General features: G+C 36.1%; 1 protein-coding gene across 3 annotated transcripts in view; it reads left to right on the forward strand.

The window, feature by feature from the left end:
- The window catches only part of POF1B (POF1B actin binding protein), a 114,081-nt gene that overhangs the window by 37,001 nt on the left and 55,934 nt on the right, over positions 1-21,146 (forward strand). The gene's annotated exons all lie outside the window — the stretch shown is intronic.

Raw genomic sequence — 21,146 nt, forward strand, 5'->3', positions numbered from 1 at the left:
TTATATGAACAATGAATTGGAAATAATATTATCTAAGGCTTATAATGGTCACTTTTCACAAACTGACAATTGCTTCCTATATGCATTCTATGAAAATATGGTATATTAATTTGAGTCAGAAAATATATAGATTTTATTGTATATTACATCAACAAAATAAAAACTAAAGCTTGGTTGCTAAGGAGAAATCTCTTAGGATACAATCATCAGTGACTAATTTATATTCCAAAGACTTTGGAATCTTGGAAACATCTGTTATACAAGTGTTAAAAGAAAAAAAAATTTCTTGTATCTTGGTAAAACTAACAACAATAACTGAAACGGTGGGGAATCATTCATCATTTGTATTTTTTCAGGTCTTCTTTCCCAGTAAGGAATAGCTTGCTCAAATTGACCTCTTTCACAGGAAGCTCTTAATAAAAGATAGAAGGAAAAGAATAAGAAAAAATAAAGTAAAAGCTTGCACACATAAGAGTTTTGTTTTATATAAAATATACACAAGATTATTTCTAAGAACTAAAACTTTGAAATACGTACTTTGGCGGGGCGCCTGGCTCAGTGGGTTAAAGCCTCTGCCTTCGGCTCAAGTCATGATCTCAGGGTCCTGGGATCGAGCCCTGCATTGGGCTCTCTGCTCAGCAGGGAGCCTGCTTCCCCCTCTCTCTCTCTGCCTGCCTCTGCCTGCTTGTGATCTCTGTCTGTCAAATAAATAAATAAAATCTTTTTAAAAAAGAAATATGTACTTTGACTATATTGGTCAAAATAACCATAAAAGATTTAAAATCCATATTCTTCCACTCTAAAAAAAATCTAAAATTATATTTTCTTTGAATTTCATGTATGGAAATATTTTGTTATCTAGGACTACGCTAAAACATGATTCAGATGGTGTTGAACATCTTACATTGATAATGCTTAAAAACATTTTATTAATTTAAGTTAGATCACTTAAAATTGTAATTTTTATACAGCAAAGTTGGTCAAATAGCAACAATTTCATACAGTTTAGTCTAATTTTTTGCTTTGCTTCAGTTTCCTCATCATAAAAATAGAGATTTATTACTCATAAGTTAATTGTAAAGTTTGTACAGCTATCATGCAGTAGAGCCAGGATTCACACAGAGAAATGTGGGGAGCCCTTTATCAATAGTGTAAACATAAATAGAGCAATGGACTAAGAGCCTGCTAGTGGAGAAGTATGGGTGACATAACAGAAAGTGGACCAGCTTTAGAGAAGGAAGAACTGGGTTCCAGTTCCAGACTCTGTACCTTTCAAACTGTGTGTTTTTAATAAATACTAAATCTCTCAGAAATATCTTCATCCATAAAATTTAGATAATAATGTCTACCTCACAGTGTTGATGTAAAGTCTAAGTAAAAACATATGTTGAAATTTCTTTATAAGCTATAAAGTCTACAACTTAAGAAAATGGGTGGCTCAGTGGGTTAAAGCCTCTGCCTTTGGCTCAGGTCATGATCCCAGGGTCCTGGGATAGAGCCCTGCATCAGGCTCTCTGCTCAGCAGGGAGCCTGCTTACTCCTCTCTCTCTGCCTGCCTCTCTGCCTACTTGTGATCTCTGTCTGTCAAATAAATAAATAAAATCTTTTCCAAAAAAAAAAAAAAGAAAGAAAATGACAGAGAGAAGATTTTCAGGGATTATTAGAAGCTATTTCAAGTGTAAAACTTAAGCTAGAATAATAACAATAAGAATGGAGGGGAGGGAGCAATCAGACAACAAAAAGAAATTAAAGGCATCCAAATCAACAAAGAAGCGTTGGTGGTATAGTGGTGAGCATAGCTGCCTTCCAAATCAACAAAGAAGCCAAACTCTCACTCTTTGCAGATGATATGATACTATATGTGGAAAACCCAGAAGACTCTACTCCATAACTGCTAGAACTCATACAGGAATTCAGTAAAGAGTCAGGATATAAAATCAACACAGAAAAATCAGTTGCATTTCTATACACCAACAGCAAGACAGAAGAAAGGGAAATTAAGGAGCCAATCCCATTTACAGTTGCACCAAAAACCATAAGTTATCTAGGAATAAACCTAACCAAAGAGGCAAAGAATCTCTACTCAGAAAACTCTCAAGTACTCATAAAATAAATTGAGGAAGACACAAAGAAATGGAAAAACGTTCCATGCTCATGTACTGGAAGAATAAATATTGTGAAAATGTCTGTGCTACCTAAAGCAATCTACACATTTAATGCAATCCCTATCAAAATCCCATAAATTTTTTTCAAAGAAATGGAACACAGAATCCTAAAATTTATATGGAACCAGAAAAGACCCTAAATAGCCAGAGGAATGTTGAAAAAGAAAACCAAAGTTGGTGGCATCACACTTCCAGACTTCAAGATCTATTACAAAGCTGTAATCATCAAGGAAGTATGGTACTGGCACAAAACCAGACACATAGATTAATGGAACAATATAGAGAGCCCAGAAATAAACCCTCAGCTCTATGGTCAACTAATCTTCAACAAAGCAGGAAAAAATATCCAGTGGAAAAAAGACAGTCTCTTCAATGAATGATGATGGGAAAACTGGACAGCTACATGCAATAGAATGAAACTGGACCACTTTCTTATACCACACATATAATATCATAGTTAACTAAAAATAAGTATTCTTAGTTACAAATGTAGTGGTCTGAAGGGGCATGTGCACCTGAATGTTTATATCAGCAATATCCACAATAGCCAAACTATGGGAGAAGAATAATCTTGCCTTTTGCAATGACATGGATAGAACTAGAAGATATTATGCTAAGCCAAATAAGTCAACCGGAGAAAGACAATTTTTCATTTTTAAATGTTTTAATAGGATTTTTAGTAATTTCCCTAATTTTACTCTTTACATATAAAGAGGCTTTGGATTTAATTTCTCAATCATTCACATTAAACTACTTATGCCATTGCTTCTAGCTTTTGAACTTTAATTTAGTTTTTTGGGGGGAATGATATCATCAAGGTGGCAGAAGAGATGGTTTCTAACTTCAGTGGCCCTCGCAGAAAGACCCACTAGCAGCAGCTGTACATAGAGAGGACACCTATGTGAAAATCTCATAACCTGGTGGTGAAACTGAAGCACCCTCTTTGACCAGAAAACGATTGGAAAAAAGGAAAGGAGGGAGGAAGGAAAGGAGAGAGGGAGAGAGGAAGGAAAAAAGAAAAGAAAAACCACAAGGGAAGAGTAAGAAGAGTTTGCATTGCCCTTTCCCCTGGTGGCACAGAACATCATAGAGATGGTCCCCTGGACCTATAATTTCTCCAGTGGGATCAAGAGAGCCCAAAGTGAACATCCAGCTTCTCCAGTACTATAGGATCTATAGGATGTTTTCTTTTTTTTATTTATTTTTTTATAAACATATAATGTATTTTTATCCCCAGGGGTACAGGTCTGTGAATCGCCAGGTTTATACACACTTCACAGCACTCACCATAGCACATACCCTCCCCAATGTCCATAACCACCCCCCTCTCCCAGCCCCCCTCCCCCCAGCAACCCTCAGTTTGTTTTGTGAGATTAAGAGTCACTTATGGTTTGTCTCCCTCCCAATCCCATCTTGTTTCATTTATTCTTCTCCTACCCCCTTAGCCCCCCCACGTTGCATCTCCACTTCCTCATATCAGGGAGATCATATGATAATTCTCTTTCTCCGATTGACTAATTTTGCTAAACATGATACCCTCTAGTTCCATCCACGTCATCGCAAATGGCAAGATTTCATTTCTTTTGATGGCTGCATAGTATTCCATTGTGTGTATATATATATATATATATACCACATCTTCTTTATCCATTCATCTGTTGATGGACATCTAGGTTCTTTCCATAGTTTGGCAATTGTAGGCATTGCTGCTATAAACATTCGGGTGCACGTGCCCCTTCAGATCACTACGTTTGTATCTTTAGGGTAAATACCCAGTAGTGCAATTGCTGGGTCATAGGGTAGTTCTATTTTCAATATTTTGAGGAACCTCCATGTTGTTTTCCAGAGCAGTTTCACCAGCTTGCATTCCCACCAACAGTATAGGAGGGTTCCCCGAGAAAGACAATTATTATATAATCTCTCTGATATGAGCAATTTGAAAGGCAGTGTGGGGTAGGGGTAGGGAAAAAGGTTGTGAGAAGTGTGCAGGGTAGGGAAGGAAAAAATAAACAAGGTGGAATCAGGAGGGAGATAAGAGATTCTTAATCTCATAAAACATACTGAGGGTTGCTGGGGGGTGGGAGAGAGGGATAAGGTGGCTGGGTTATGGACATTGGGGAGGGTATGTGCTATGGTGAGTGCTGTGAAATGTGTAAGCCTGATGATTCACAGACATGCACCCCTGGGGCAAATAATACATTATATGTTAATAATTTTTTTGAAATAATAAATAAATAAATAAGAATGGAGTGAGGGATAATTATCAGAGATGGGAACAATATCGCAGGATTAAGGATCTTGTCCAGTGGCAGTGGTGATGCTATGATATCCTTTCATTAACTTAGTACAACTAATAATATATTTGATCAGACTAGATATTGTCTATTTTCAAAATGGGAAGAGTTGAATAACTAACATATTAATTTATTTCATTATTTATGCTGTTTGAGATTTATGCAGTTTGAGATTCTGATGTAGCTTTGTTAAATATTGGAGGGTTTTGTATAGATTAATTTTTTCTCATTTTTCTGCTGAAAACAGGATAGTGCCCTGGGAAGTAGAGCTAGTAATTCCATTTATATGGATTGCATAGGATTTACTCCTGATCAGACTGAGGATGGGGTAATCTGTTTGTGCTGATCCAATAGATAAAGAAGGGAAGAAAATGAGTTCTTGCAACTAGACTCCTTGATATTTGTTTTTTCAAAGATTCTATTTATTTATTTGAGAGAGAGAGAGAGAGAGAGAGAGATTAAAAGAACAAGTGGGAGGAATGGCAGAAGGAGAAGCAGACTCCCTGTGGTGCAGGTAACCTAACACAGGACTTGATTCCATGATCCTGGGATCATGACCTGAACTCAAGGCAGACATTTAGCAGACTGAGCCACCCAGGCACCCCCTAGACTCCTTGGCATTTAAATGTCTCTTCCACATGGGTGGGAGAGTGTCTTTAAATAGTTATAGAGCAGATATAAGTCAGACTCTTAAATCTAGGGATTGGCCATTTTTAGTTTGTTTTTAGAGTTAAATTGTAATTTGGAAGTAGCATAAGGTGAAAACAAATAAACCTAACCAAGACATAAAAGATCTGTATTTTGAAAAATTTAGAACTGTTATGAAATAAACTGAAAAATGACATAAAGAAAAGGAAAAACATTCTATGTTCAATGATTGGAAGAACAAATATTGTTAAAGTGTCTACACTTTGCCCAAAACAATCTATACATTTAATGCATTCCCTATCAAAATACCAACAACATTTTTTTCAGACAGCTAGAGCAACCAATCCTAAACTTTGTATATAACTACAAAAGACTCTGAATAGCCAAAGCAATCTTGAAAAAGAAAAGCAACACTGGAAGCATCACAGTTCCTGACTTCAATCTCTGTTACAAACTGTAGTCATCAAGACAGTATGGTACTGGCACAAAAAAGAGACACAGATCAATGGAACAGAATAGAGAATCCAGAAATGGATCCACAACTCTATGGCCAACTAATTTTTGACAAAGCAGGAAAGATATCCAGTGGAAGGAAGACAGTCTCTTCAAAAAATGGTGTTGGAAAAATTGGACAGCAACATGCAGAAGAATGAAACTGGACCACTTTCTTATACCATACACAAAAATGAATTCAAAATGGGTCAAAGGCCTAAATGTGAGACAGGAAACCATCAAAATCTAAGAGGAGAACATAGGCAGTAACCTCTTTGACATTGGGCAAAGCAAGTTAGCAGACATCTCCTGAGGTAAGGAAAACAAAAGCAAAATTGAACTATTGGGATTTCATCAAGATGAAAAGCTTCTGCATAATGAAGGGAACAATCAACAAACTAAAAGGCAAACTAAAGAATGGAAGAAGATACTTGCAAGTGACATATCTGATAAAGGGTCAGTATCCAAAATCTATAAAGAACTTATCAAACTCAACAACCAAAAAACAAATAATCCTATTTTAAAAATGGGCATAAGACATGAACAGATGTTTTTCCAAAGAAGACATCCTGTTGATTTAAGAGACACATGAAAAGATGCTCAGCATCACTCATCATCAGGGAAATACAAATAAAAATCACAAAGAGATACCCCCTCACACCTGTCAGAACAGCTAAAATTAACAACACAGGAAACAACAGATGTTGCCAAGGTTGTGGAGAAAGGGGAACCCTCTTACACTGTTGGTGGGAATGCAAACTTGTGCAGCCACTCTGGAAAACAGTATAGGGTTACTCAAAAAGTTAAAAATAGTGCTACCCTATGACCCAGCAATAGCACTGTTGGGTATTTACCCAAAAGATACAAAAATACTGATTTGAAGGGGCACATACCCCCTGCTATTTATGGCAACATTATCAATAATAACCAAATTATGGAAAAAACCCAAGCATTCACTGATGGGTGGATAGGGGAGATGTGGTATAATCTCAAAAAGAATGAGACCTTGCCATTTGTGGTGAAGTGGATAAAACTAGAGTGTATTATGATAAGCAAGGTAAGTCAGTCACAGAAAGATAAATACGATATGATTTCACTCATATGTGGAATTTAAGGAAAAAAAACAGATGCACATAGGGTAAGGGGAAAAAAAGAGAGAGGGATGCAAACCATAAGAGACTCAACTATAGAGAACAAACTGAAGGTTGCTGGAGAGGAGGTGGGTTGGGGATGGGCTATTAAGGTAGACCACATGTTGTGATGAGCACTGGTTGCTATATGTAAGTTCTATATATACTAAGTTATATACTAAGTCCTTCTCCTGAAATCAATACTACACTATATGTTAACTAACTAAAATTTAAATAAAAACTTAAATTTAATTACTTAATTAATTAATTAAAATAAAGGAAAACAAAACCCATAGTGAACTTTGTAGTTTTTAAAATTGAAGTGTAATTGACATGCAACATTATATTTCAGGTGTGTAACATAATGAATTGATATTTATATATGTTGTGAAATGATAACTACAGTAAGTCTCATTAACATCTATCACTTTCTACAGTTTCCTTAACTTCTTTCTAGTGATAAGAATTTTTAAAATCTATTCTCTCAGCAACCTGCATGCATGTAATATTGCATTATTAACTGTAGTCACCATGCTGTATATTAAATCCCTGTCACTTATTTATTTTTTAATTGCAAGTCTGTTCCTTTTGACCCCTTCATCCATTTCACCTACCCTCACCCCTACGTCTCCATCATCTCTTCACTCTATTTATGAATTTGGTTTTTTGGGTTTTGTTGTTATTTTAGATTGCACATATGAATGGGATCTTAGAGTATTTGCCTTTCTCTGACTTACTTCAACTAGCATTTTGCCCTCAAGGTCCATTTATGCTGTCACAAATGGCAAGATGTCATTCTATTTTTATGACTGAATGATGTATCATTGTGTGTATGTACTACATCTTCCTTGTCCTTTCATCCACCAGTGGACACTTAGCTTATTTCTGTCTCTTGGCTATTATAAGCAATGCTGCAATAAACATGGGGGTGAACATGTAAAAAAATACATAAGGTGAGGGGTACCAGGATGGCATAATCAGTTAAGCACCCAACTCTTGGATTTGGCTCAGGTCATAATCTCAGGGTTGTGGGATCAATCCTATGTTGGGCTCTAGGCTGAGCGTGGAGTCTGCTTGAGTTTCTCTGTCCCCCTCCCTCTACCCTTCCCTGCTATACACATTCTCTCTCTCTCTCAAATAAGTAAATACGGACATATTGACATAACTGAACCTCAATTTCCCCCTCTATTGTATTAAAGACAATAAAATATGTAAAGTATTCAGCTTAGAGCCAAGTACACAGGAGATGCTCAAATAAATATTTGACACTATGCCTTCTTTGTTTTCCACCTCCAGGCTCCAAATCCTTAAAAACATCAATAGAAGACATTGGTTCCCATTGTAATGATATTTTTTTTAATTTTTTTTTTACATTTTTAAGATGATTTTTGTTTGTTTCAAGTTTTTGCTTAAATTCTAGATAGTTAATGTATAGTGTAATATTAGTTTCAGGAGTAGAATGTACTGATTCATCACTTACATATAACACCCAGTGCTCATGTAATGATATTTTTATTTTTATTATTTTTTTATTAAAGATTTTATTTATTTATTTGACAGAGAGAGATCACAAGTAGGCAGAGAGGCAGGCAGAGAGAGAGGAGGAAGCAGGCTCCCTGCTGAGCAGAGAGCCCGATGCGGTACTCGATCCCAGGACCCTGAGATCATGACCTGAGCTGAAGGCAGCGGCTTAACCCACTGAGCCACCCAGGCACCCTGTAATGATATTATTTTTTCTTTTTTTTTCCCAATTTATTTATTTTCAGAAAAACAGTATTCATTATTTTTTCACCACACCCAGTGCTCCATGCAAGCCGTGCCCTCTATAATACCCACCACCTGGTACCCCAACCTCCCACCCCCCCACCACTTCAAACCCCTCAGATTGTTTTTCAGAGTCCATAGTCTCTCATGGTTCATCTCCCCTTCCAATTTACCCAAAAGCACATACCCTCCCCAATGTCCATAACCCTACCCCCCCTTCTCCCAACCCCCCTCCCCCCAGCAACCCACAGTTTGTTTCGTGAGATTAAGAGTCACTTATGGTTTGTCTCCCTCCCTATCCCATCTTGTTTCATGGATTCTTCTCCTACCCACTTAAGCCCTCATGTTGCATCACCACTCCCTCATATTAGGGAGATCATATGATAGTTGTCTTTCTCCGCTTGACTTATTTCGCTAAGCATGATACGCTCTAGTTCCATCCATGTTGTCGCAAATGGCAAGATTTTGTTTCTTTTGATGGCTGCATAGTATTCCATTGTGTATATATACCACATCTTCTTGATCCATTCATCTGTTGATGGACATCTAGGTTCTTTCCATAGTTTGGCTATTGTGGACATTGCTGCTATAAACATTCGGGTGCACATGCCCCTTTGGATCACTACGTTTGTATCTTTAGGGTAAATTCCCAGTAGTGCAATTGCTGGGTCATAGGGCAGTTCTATTTTCAACATTTTGAGGAACCTCCATGCTGTTTTCCAGAGTGGTTGCACCAGCTTGCATTCCCACCAACAGTGTAGGAGAGTTCCCCTGTAATGATATTTTTAAATGAAACTAAATCACATTTAAAATTCTTTCCACTAAGAAAAGTCATTAAAATATTTCTAAAAACCAAGTATCCAAAAACCTGGCTTCAAAATATATTTTATAAAACTAATTTACCTATGTTTTCCATAAAACATCATCATTTTGACTTCAAACTCAAAACATCAGCAATTACATTTCTTTATTTTAAATCACATTTCCTTCCCTGGGGACATTAAGAATAACACATTGTGGTCATTTCCCTGACATTAAAAAGAAACAGATAATTTTACATATGTTAATGCCAAGGAAAAGCTCAGCTGAACTCATTTTACAAGTTGCCATACAGGTGGTGTTATTAAGAAAAATTAAACTATGTATATTATATGTGCAACCCTTTTCCACTTGGCTTGAAGCTGCCAAGAAATTTTTTTTGAGTCATGGGAAGATGCAAAAAGAATAGTCTTGTTCTCTTGAATAGTGCTATTGCCAATGAAAATACTCCAATTTTGACTCTTTTCTCTCATGATTTGAAAATTCAATTTTTGTCAACATCAAGACAGCACAGATCTTAGTGTCAGGTGCTTTTTCTGGCAAGTATACAGAAAACTTGCTACACTGTTTATTTAAAATAAGTCATTCACTAAAGATGAAATCTCTGGTCTGGTTTGCTCAATAAACTCAGCAGTTTGGCCTGTTTTCTCTCTCATGAAAAAGTGGTTAAAGTCTTTTTTCATATTTCTTGCTTTCTTCATCCCCATTGTTGAAAATGAGGGGATATTTTGTGCAAACCTCTATCTGATGCTTACCCCTTCCAAAAATTTAATCCTTATCTATTTTGGGCCCGTCTTTTCCAAACTCCATTATCTGTCTGTGGCTATTTCCTGCATTGGTGCCTTTTTAAACTCTGTTTTGTGGCCAACAAGAATTGTTATTTTCAAAAAGCAGTTCTTATGCTTTTAAGTCAAAGTAATACATGTATGTAGCTTAAAAATTCAAATAGTACTAAAAGGCATATTTTAGTAATTCTTTATTGCAACCCTTTTCCTGCATACTCATTCCTCAGAAACCACCATTTTCAATCCTTTGCGTTTTCTTTTGGTATTTACTTCCATACAGTTAAATAGTATGCAAATTCTTATACTATTTCTTGATGTATCAGTGTTGTATGATATCTGTTGATAATTCCAGGTATATAAAGTTTTAGTTCTATTAATCACTCTTCCATCTGTTTTTATCCCTTCCAACATCCCAATATAGTTAAAACCCCCTTTCTTAGCTAAAGCAGTATTCAGTGTTTACACTATTATTGTTATGGAAATATTATTCACTGCTGAACCAATTTGTGTACTATTTTCTTTCTTTTATTAATACAACTGGGTGTTTTTTTGTTTGTTTGTTTGTTTGTTTGTTTTTTGCTGGTGTTAGTAATTCCCTAATTTTTTTCCATTTTTAAAAAATATCTATTGCTAATTCTTTTCTCAATAAAGTTTTACACACTCAGGTGGTTTGGGTTTTTTTGATCAACCATCTCCTTTCTCTAAAACCCTGCAAACCATATATAGCGTATGTTTTGGCTTGAATTGTCACTATTATTGATCTAGTTGCTCTCCCCATATTTTGACAGTTTCATTGGTAGGTTTACAATCTTCTCTCCACTTCCTGCTGACTCCTGCCCTGGAATCATCTAAGAGAACTTCATCACTCATATCAGTGATATTCCCCACACTCCGTCCTCATGGTTCTTTATCACCCTCAATTTCTTCATTTCCACTACATCTTCAGGCCTCACAGACTTTTGCTACTCCTTGAAACTCATCAGTTGAAACTATTTAATGTCTGTTCTCTTATCATCACCTTCTTACTTCATCTATTACTCCCTCATTCCTACTGAACCTCACCCTTATTAAGCTCACCAGCCCTCATTTCCAAGCCAGGCTGGACTCCACTGTTACCCAATCTAACAATGCTTTTTCTATGAACCCTTAAAATCTGTGTTGTCTTCTCTGATTACTGTCATCATTTTGCTGATTCCTTACTTTGGGTAGCTACCATCCACTTTCTCTGCCCCTAGATTTTGACTTCTTTGTGACTTAGAGAAAGTCCACAAACTAGGCCAATTTAGTCTAAAACAGATTCTCTCTATCCTACTGGACTCCCTCTTTTGCTAGACATTATTTTTAATCACTCTAATAGACTTACTATCGCAGTCGTCAATACCTAATTCTTATCTTTCCGACCCTCCTCATATTCTGGGTTCCTCTGCTCTTCTCTCTTTGCAGGTGATTTTACCTTCTACTGAGAATGGCCACTGGAACTCAAATTTTATTGTGCACCGTAATCAGCTGGAGGGCTTGCTTAAGTAGAGATTGCTGGGACTGGATAATTTGCATTTCCAAGTTCTCTGATTATCCTAATACTATTGGTCCAGAAATCACAATTTGAATTCACTATGAAAACTCCTTCAATGCCCCACTTCACTGATTTTTTTCTGCATTTTCAGCAAACTTCTAATTCTTTTTATTTTCAAGAATTAAGAATCATGTCTTTAAAGTGACTCCCTTAGTAACTCTACCATTCTATTGACTTATTTTCATTCCCTTCAATCTGCAAAATTCCTGAAGGAGGAAAGTATGCTCACTATGGCCATTTTCTCAGTACCCACACATTCCTTAACACTTTGAAAAGCAGATTCTAGTTTCAACCTGCTCCTAAAAATGCTGCTATTGACCTGTAAGTTTCAAATTTTATTTCCTTTTCTTTGTTCTTATCTTATTCCAGCCCTATAGCATGTGACATCGTTGATCCATTCTATTCTTGATATTTTTTTTCTTCCCATTATACTGTACTGCTGCTTCTAAGGTTTGTTCTCAGGCTTCTCTTGATTGTTTCATCAGGTGATCTTATGCAAGGACCCATCCACGGTTTCCTTCTCCTTTCTCTACCCCCTCTCCCTTGACTATATGATATAAAATCTTGACTTCTGCCATATTCTTATGCACACCTCCATGTGATTATCTTTATATGAACAACTTCCAAAACTTTCTTCCTCAGCTCTAATTCATCATTTTAAGGGACTAGTTGACATTTCTACTTGGCTGTTCCGCAGTCACCTCCAAAGGACTCCATAATTTTTTCATTTTATGTCCCCTATTTATATTAATATTTCCAGTGTCCTAATCACAAAGCTTAGAATTCAATGTTATTTTTACTTTCCTTCTCCTTTGCCACTCTAAACCTAATCAGTTGTCATAGTCTGAAGATTCTTCCTATGTATAACCTCCTTCATATGGCTGAAAGTTACGTTTCCTTCTTATAACTCCCTTAGTATTTGGTCTGTGACTATCTTTCTAGCCCTTACTAATTACTCAATACACTCCTTACATTAAAGTTATTTAGTTACATACCTTACCTTTTCTAAAAGAAGAAGTTCCTCCAATGGCTTACCTTACATAAAGATGTGATTCCATTTCTTGAATAAATTATATACTAAAAATGACAGTATATAGAAATGACAGAGAAATGGAAAGGACAAAAGTACCAACAAAGATGTTACCAAGAAGTTATGTACTAAAAAATACACATTCATTTAAAATTAATTTCTTTGGTATATATCCCACTTCATTACAAAAAAAATTTTTACCTAGCTTAAGAGAACAAATAAGAGGTAATAGAATAGAAAAAGATGTCATGGACAATGTAAATATAATGAAGAAAAACAACCAGAAGAAAAAGAGAGTACACCGACATGGAGGACACAGACTTCCATGTCATTGGTAAAAATGGGCTAAAAACATCACTCTGAGCTTCCTCAAAACCATAGAGGGGAAAAAAAGGTTGGGGAGAACCTGATTAGTGACAGTTTCCATTGTCCATGAGAAAAAGCTTCATGAATTCTTGATAGTCACTTGTATTAGAGGAAAACATTAAATATTTTATTTTCTAGTCAGAAAGAATAATGTAAGCTTTCATAAAATATTATAAATTCAATCACCTGTATTCATTATAAAATGACAATCTAAACCACCTACTTTTTTTCACTTGATTGGGAGTGAAAAAATCATCTTATTTTATAACATTTAATGTCAAAATGTACACACACACACACACCAGAAAGGAATAAGGACAACCTTCATTAAGTTTCACTAAAGTCCATGTTCAGTGTGCTTTGTTAAAGCACCTCTTTCAGTTACTGCTTTTCCATCTATCATACATAATATTCAGCCCCAACTTCATCCTTTATTGAAAACAACTTTCTTACTATTTACCTTGCAACAAATGTTTACTTAGTATCTACTATATTCAGGTACTACCCTATATGGTGGAATTAAGGAAAGATATAAAGACAGTGTCTCTACTCTCAGGCAGCTGAGAGTTCTGTAGAAAATTTACAAGGGTCTTCTACTCCTACTATTCAAATAGCCAATTGTCCATTTGCCTTAGGTTAAATAAAACCATTAATTTGTATGATGGTTTGACAATTTGCCAAAAAATGTGATATCTCCAGTAATTTGATAAAATAGGTCCTAAATTATCGACATTTCACAGTTGGAGTTGAGGTAAAAAATATACTTAACCTCCAACTAGGAAGTCGAAGCCCTACTTTTGGCTCCAATTTCCATTCTTTCAACATTTTACTGCCTGTGTTTACTCACACAGAAATTTAAATTAGGCTTTTATGTCAAGTACAAAACTGTTGTTATGAATAACTGTTGTTATTTTAGAATTGTGATTGTTGTATAATACATTCAATTCACTGTCAACATTTATTGAAAACTTTCTACATATTAGGTACTGTATAATGCAACTTTTCTTTATTAAAGTATCTATGGAGATTAAATAGAAGTGAGGACTTTCAGAACCTAAAATTCTGACACTTTTTATCCTGCTAGGATTTCTTCTTGTGGTAAAACATAAGACAAGACCGATGAATTTTTTTACCTTATTAGCCAAATGATGTAGCTAAAATGCATTTAATTTCACCAGGATTAACTATGTCTTCAATCAGTCTGACAGCTATTAAATGTCCCAAATCAAAGCAAAATTAATGAATCAGTAACATTGTTTATCTATAAATGTCACTATATCATTATGAGCTTTGCAAGATAATGATCTATATATCGCAACCTTTTATTAATATTGACATTTTCCATTATCATGTAGCAAAAAGTTACTATTCAGTAAGGTCTAAACACAGCAGATCTTGTTACATAAGATGTTCATGACTTTTTGAAGGGTTAGATATTTATGTATAATCACTTTTATATAACATGACACTTAAAGTACTTTATAATCTGCTAAGCAGCCCTTCTAAGTAAATGAAAAATGTACACACTTAAGCCAGTTACACTTTGGAAATAAATATAATTAAGCCAATGCTCTGTACTACTGGATTATGTTTTTTTGTTTTTTTTTAAAGATTTTATTTATTTATTTGGCAGAGAGAGAGAGATCACAAGTAGGCAGAGCAGCAGGCAGAGACAGAGGGGAAGCAGGCTCCCTGCTGAGCAGAGAGCCCAATGCAGGGCTGGATCCCAGGACCCTGAGATCATGACCCGAGCCAAAGGCAGAGGCTTTAACCCACTGAGCCACCCAGGTGCCCCTGGATTATGTTTTATGCCTTGATCACAAACTATACCCAGTTCTGAGCAGTATTCTCACAAATGTGTGTCATTAAGCTTAAGGGGCACCAGGCAAGAAAATATAGATGGCTCAGCTGAAATCCACTATATGTCTACTATCTGCAGGAGCTCTATAATCACTACAATCAACTTTATAAATATGGTTAAAAGTATCATTTTTGAATATCAAAATCTATATAATGTAGATGCTAGCAAGAAATTTCCACTCCTGGAATATCATAGACTGCAAATAATAAGCAAAACCCCAAAATGCAACCAGGACAAAAACTTCCAAGGCAGAAGTAAAGTAAGGCCCATGGTTTCCCTTTATAAGGTACTTACTTTCTACAGTTTTTCTGAAAAATGAATGCTAATCTGCCTCTGGTTTCACTCCTAACTATTGTTGCCTGGTCTTGGGTTTGTGGCAGAAATTCTAATCAAAGGCTTGTTTGTTTGTTTTTTTAACCTGAAATCAGACATAAGAAGTTGGACTGCCCACCATTATTACAGTCAAATAATAATCTGATTGAAGGTAATTGATTGATGCATGCTACAGAGTCTTTAAAGATTTTTGTAATTTTTTGGAGAAATATCACATTTTTTGGACCTGGGAACAACTATTCTTCAGCAAAGCTTGTATTCCTGCCTTGTTTATATGTTAAAACCTAAAGCTATTATCTAAGATTGACATTTAAGATCACTCTCATTCATCAGGAAGATGAGTAGTTAAGGGTATACCTATATCTCAAGTATCCTATCAATTCAATATTTATCACAGAGAAAACCTCCAACCATAAGAACTACCATTATTCTGATCCACAAATCCTTGTTTTCTTGGGACACTCCTTATCTTGGCCTTTCAAAGCAATGAGAACATGGATTTGAGCCAACTCTAAAAGGTATGACACAACATACATTAAAACAGATACTGTTATGATGAACATAAATAAATGAAAAAAACAAAAAACAAAAAAAACAAAACAGTTCAAATAATGCTAAGGAGCTTCAAGGACCTGTGATTTAGTAATAGAAAATATTTCTAACTAGCACATCACAGTCCAGGGTTAGGAAATTTCAACTTACTGTTAAGCATAGTTCTGTAAAATCTTAACGCTATATGAGAATCTCACTTCTGTCTGTCCTATCCCTCAAACTTTTTAATCCAACTGGGTTGTTTTTTACTGAGTATTACTCAAATGTTAATGTAAATCGTAGACTGTACAAAACTGACAAGAAATATACACACAAAGGGATGATATTTTGTTTCCTGCTTTTCCATTCTGACATTCTTTTTTGCCAAAAGAACCTCTTTTTCTTCCTTCTTTTGATGATATTTATACCTTATTTTTTTTAAATGTTATTTTTTCAGTGTTCCAAGATTTATTGTTTGTGCACCACACCTAGTGCTCCATGCAATATGTTCCCTCCTTAATACCCATCACCAGGCTCTTCCATTCCCCCACTCCCCTCACTTCCAAACCCCTCAGTTTGTTTCTTAGAGTCCTCAGTCTTTCATGGTTCATCTCCCCCTCCAATTTCCAATTCCCTTTTCCTTTCCTTCTCCTAATGTGCTCCATGTCATTCCTTATGCTCCACAAGTAAGTGAAACCATATGATAATTGAATCTCTCTGCTTGACTTATTTCACTCAGTATAATCTCCAGTCCCATCCATGTTGATACAAAAGTAGGGTATTCATCCTTTCTGATGGAGGCCTACTATTCCATTGTATATATGGACCATATCTTCTTTATCCATTCATCTGTTGAAGGGCATCTTGGCTCTTTCCACAGTTTGGTGATTGTGGCCATTGCTGCTATGAACATTGGGATACATATGGCCCTTCTTTTCACTGCATCTGTATCTTTGGGGTAAATTCCCAGTAGTGCAATTGCAGGATCATAGGGTAGCTCTATTTTTAATAAAAGAACATCTTTTTCAATTCTAATGCTCTTACCTTTTCTTTTCTCAGACTGATTAAAATTTATTACCTGAAATTCAGACATATTTTGAAAAGTTTCACACTGATAAAATCATACTCCTACTGTTTCAAGTCCTAGCCTAAATAAACTCCAAAATAATGCAGTTAGGAAGAGTATAATTCTAAAGTACTTGTAAAGACAAATATAAGAGGTCATCTGGGGAGACAATATTATGTAGTGGTTATAAGAAAGTATTGCTTCATTTAATATTTATGTAGAGCTCATAGCACAATATCTGGCATGTAGTAAGGACTAAATATATATTATTTATTATCATTTCTCAAAATAATCTGGAGGTGTCTTTGGGTCTAAAATGAGTTTCTTGCAGATAGCATATTGATGGGTCTTATTTATTTGTTTTATCTATTCTGATAACCTGTGTCTTTTGATTGGGGCATTTAGCCCATTTGCATTCAGGATAACTACTGAAAACTATGAACTTAGTGCCATTGTGTTGCCAATAAGGTGACTGCTACTGTATATTGTCTCTGTTCCTTCTGGTCTACACTATTTTGGGGCTCTCTTTGCTTAGAGGACCCCTTTCAGTATTTCTTGTAGGGCTAGTTTGATGAGAACAGATTCTTCTAGTTTCTGTTTGTCCTAGAAGATTTTTATCATTCCTTCTATTTTCAATGACAACGTAGCTGGATAGAGTGTTCTTGGCTGCACATTTTTCTCATTTAGTACCCTGAATATATCAAGCCAGTCCTTTCTGGCCTACCAGGTCTCTGTGGAGAGGTCTGCTGCCAATCTAATATTTCTACCATTGTAAGTTACAGACCTCTTGTCCTGAGCTGCTTTCAGGATTTTCTCTTTGTCACTGAGACTTGTAAGTTTTACTATTAGATGACAGGGTGTAGACTTATTTTTTATTGACTTTGAGGGGGATTCTCTGTGCCTCCTGGGTTTTGATGCTTGTTTCCTTTACCAAATCAGGGAAATTCTTTGCTACAATTTCCTGAAATATACCTTCTGCCCCTCTCTCTCTTTCTTCTTCTTCTGGAATTGCAATTATTCTGATACTGTTTTGCTTTATGGTATCACTTATCTCTCAAATTCAACCCTCATGATCCAGTAATTGTTAATCTCTCTTTTTCCCAGCTTCTTTATTCTCCATCATTTGGTCTTCTATATCACTAATTCTCTCTTCCGCTTCATTTATCCTACCAGTTAGAGCCTCTATTTTTTTACTGCTCTTCATTAATAGCCTTTTAAATTTTAACTTGTTGAGATATTATTCTCCAGAAAGAGATTCTCTAGCTTTTTTCAAGCCCTGCTAGTATCTTTATAATTGTTATTCTGAACTTTTTTCAAGCCCTGCTAGTATCTTTATAATTGTTATTCTGAACTCTAGTTCTGACATCTTACTAATGTCCATGTTGATTAGATCCCTGGCACTCTAGAGAACAGTAGATGAAAGGGAGAAAAAAATGCTAAAAAAGTGTAACAATAACCCCAGAGAAATACACACTAAACACATCAGAAAAGACCCAAAACTGAGAGAAAAAAAAAAAAAAGAATATGATCAGGCTGGTGAATTGAACAGAGCCATACACTAGATGTTGGGTGTATTTTGGTCTTTTATAAGAATCTGCATCCTAAAATTTTAAAGAAAGAAAAACATAGATATACAAAATAAGGGTAAATACAATGAAGGGATGGAATATGACTGTAAAATGAAATTTAAAGAAGATTTGAAAAAAAGAAATTGATAAGATAAGAAGTTGGTTGAAAAAAGAAAGAAGAAAAATTTTAAAAAAGAGGATGTAATCAGTCGAGTGAATAGAGCAGTGTCATACAATAGACTTCGGGCTATTTTGGTCTTTTAGAAGAAACTGCATACCAAAATTTTAGAGAAAGGATATATATATATATATCCTTTCTCTCTCTATATATATATATATATACACACAATATTTATATATATATTTATATATATATTTATATATTATATATATTTATATATATACACACACACACAAAAATGTGTGTGTGTGTGTGTGTGTGTGTGTGTGTGTGTATAGAAAAAATAAGGTTAAATACAATGAAGGGATAGAATATGACTATAAAAATGAAAATAAAAAAAAATAAAAATTCATAAGTTGGTTTAATAGGAAAGAAGAAAAATAAAAAAGAATAAGAATAAGAATAAAAGTAAAGAAAATTTTAAAAATTAAAGTTGAAAGACAAATAATCATAGTAAAAAATCCATGAATTCCATCAGCTGTATTCCCATAGTACTGGAATTTTGCAGTTCTCATTGATTGGTAAATTTGGTCTTGGCTGGATGTTCTTTCTAATTTTCTGGGTGAAGGTCCTGTTGCATTGATTCTCAAATGTCTTTGGTTCAAGTAGAACTGCACCACCCTTGCCAGGGGCCAGGCTAAGTAATCTGCTCTGGTTTGCTCTCTGTAGCTTTTTTTTTTCAGATTTTTTTATTTATTTGTTTTGTTAGAGAGAGACAGAGACAGAGAGAGCACAAGCAGGGGGAGAGGCAGAGGGAGAGGGAGAACCAGGGGCCCCTCTCAGCTGAGAACCTAATGTGGGGCTCAATCCCAGGACCTGGAGATCATAATTTGAGCCAAAGGCAGTTGCTTTTTTTTTTTTAATTTTTTATTTCTTTTCAGCGTAACAGTATTCATTGTTTTTGCACCACACCCAGTGCTCCATGCAATCTGTGCCCTCTCTAATACCCACCACCTGGTTCCCCCAACCTCCCACCCTCCCGCCCCTTCAAACCCCTCAGATTGTTTTTCAGAGTCCATAGTCTCTCATGGGTTCACCTCCCCTTCTAATTTCCTTCAACTCCCTTCTCCTCTCCTTCTCCCCTTGTCCTCCATGCTATTTATTATGCTCCACAAATAAGTGAAACTATATGACAATTGACTCTCCCCGCTTGACTTATTTCACTCAGCATAATCTCTTCCAGTCTTGTCCATGTTGCTACAAAAGTTGGGTATTCATCTTTTCTGATGGAGACATAATACTCCATAGTGTGTATGGACTACGTCTTCCTTATCCATTCATCCGTTAAAGGGCATCTTGGTTCTTTCCACAGTTTAGCGACCGTCCTTCTTTTCACTGCATCTGTATCGTTGGGGTAAATACCCAGTAGTGGAATTGCAGGGTCATAGGGTCTATTTTTAATTTCTTGAGGAATCTCCACACTGTTCCCCAAAGTGGCTGCACCAACTTGTATTCTCACAAACAGTGTAAGGGGGTTCCCCTTTCTCCACATCCCCTCCAACACATGTTGTTTCCTGTCTTGCTAACTTTGGCCATTCTAACTGGTGTTAGGTGATATCTCAATGTGATTTTGATTTGAATCTCCCTGATGGCTAGTGATGATGAACATTTTTTCATGTGTCTGATAGCCATTTGTATGTCTTTATTGGAGAAGTGTCTGTTCATGTCTTCTGCCCATTTTTTGATATGATTGTCTGTTTTGTGTGTGTTGAGTTTGAGGAGTTCTTTATAGATCCTGGATATCAACCTTTTGTCTGTACTGTCATTTGCAAATATCTTCTCCCATTCCGTGGTTTGCCTCTTTGTTTTGTTGACTGCTTCCTTTGCTGTGCAGAAGCTTTTGATCTTGATGAAGTCCCAAAACTACATTTTTGCTTTTGTTTCCTTTGCCTTTGGAGACATATCTTGAAAGAAGTTGCTGTGGCTGATATCGAAGAGGTTACTGCCTATGTTCTCCTCTAGGATTCTGATGGATTCCTGTCTCAGGTTGAGGTCTTTTATCCATTTCGAGTTTATCTTTGTGTATGGTGTAAGAGAATGGTCAAGTTTCATTCTTCTACATATAGCTGTCCAGTTTTCCCAGCATCATTTATTGAATATGCTGTATTCCATTGTATATTTTTTCCTGTAGGCCGTTAATGATCTGAGCCACCCAGGCACCCCTCTCTGTAGCTTTTGTTCCCTGAAGGCTTTCCACACAACTTTAGAGGAAGAAAATTAAAATGGTGACCTCCCAATCTCCGGCCCCAGCACTGAAATCTCAGAGCCCTACTCCTCAGTGGGACCTCATAGAAAAGTAGTCAATCACTCCTGTCTCCTGGTTTCTGCCTGCACTCAGTGCTCACCCAGCCTGTGAACAAGCATTTCTATTTCTGGCACAGGGCCCTGCTTGGAGTCTCTAAATCTAGCAGATTCCTGCAGTGTACACCCAAGCTGCTCTTCTCAGGGGAGGAAGAGTTGTCTCCCCAGATATGATGCTCGTTGAACCCCTGCTTGGGAGGCAGTCACCCGATAGTGCGGATCCTGGTTTATGGCTACTC

The sequence above is a fragment of the Neovison vison genome, chromosome X (genome assembly GCF_020171115.1).
Source record: "Neovison vison isolate M4711 chromosome X, ASM_NN_V1, whole genome shotgun sequence".
NCBI lineage: Eukaryota > Metazoa > Chordata > Mammalia > Carnivora > Mustelidae > Neogale > Neogale vison.